Here is an 893-nt window from a genome sequence, read left to right as displayed (position 1 = left end):
TTCTGTCGCCGTCATGTGAATTTTATCATTTGTATCTCTTGTCCAGAGTTTTATATATGATGGATAAATCAAGTCATAGACTGTAGTTAACTTAACTAATTATGTTAATGCAAAAAAAGAAAAGGTTGCAACAACTAGTTTGTATGTGTTGTAGGGTAGAGACGTAGGCTCAGGAACAGGGAACGCATGGGTGCAAGTGTACCCCTAATGTTTTTGGGGAGGTGCAACGAAAATGCTTTGAACATCGTCCTAAAAATCTTCATCGCCAAAACAAACGAGCGTAGAAATATTTTGTGACTGATTTGAAACATTAATTTTCCATTGTTAGATTCATTTGAATTTGTTGATGTGATGGTCGCTCCCGTCGATTTCGACTCTTAAGAATTTGAAGGGGAAAAAAAGTAGGAAAAAGAGAAAACAAGTTGTAAAAAGAAAAGCACAGTAGGAGTTACACCTATTTGCAATGGATGTGTGAATGTAATTTGAGTCTAGAAATGGATTTCGCTATGACGTCACAATGGGGACACCGATGATTTTCATTTTACCAGAGATCAGACAAATGCAAGATATAATTCTTTTATGGATAAGTTTCTTAAATTTTTTTCATACATCGTAACACATTTTACGCCATGCAGATCGATCTAGGCAATGACTTTCCTAAGATGTCTAATTAAGCTGTAGAGATTTTAATAATTGCTTCAACTTATCCTTATACCCAAGGACTGCGGATACTTTTACAGCTGCGTCCCTGCACTTGTTGGCCATACAAAAGAATTTTTGGAATGCGGTCATTTTTCATTCGAACAACATGTCATACCCATCTACACTGAATTCTCAGCAACATTCTAAGATTTCGACATTTGATATCTTATCTTGCCATTTCACGTTGCAGA

Source organism: Octopus bimaculoides, chromosome 6, assembly GCF_001194135.2.
Source record: "Octopus bimaculoides isolate UCB-OBI-ISO-001 chromosome 6, ASM119413v2, whole genome shotgun sequence".
Taxonomy (NCBI): Eukaryota; Metazoa; Mollusca; class Cephalopoda; order Octopoda; family Octopodidae; genus Octopus; species Octopus bimaculoides.
This window is presented reverse-complemented; position numbering follows the sequence as displayed.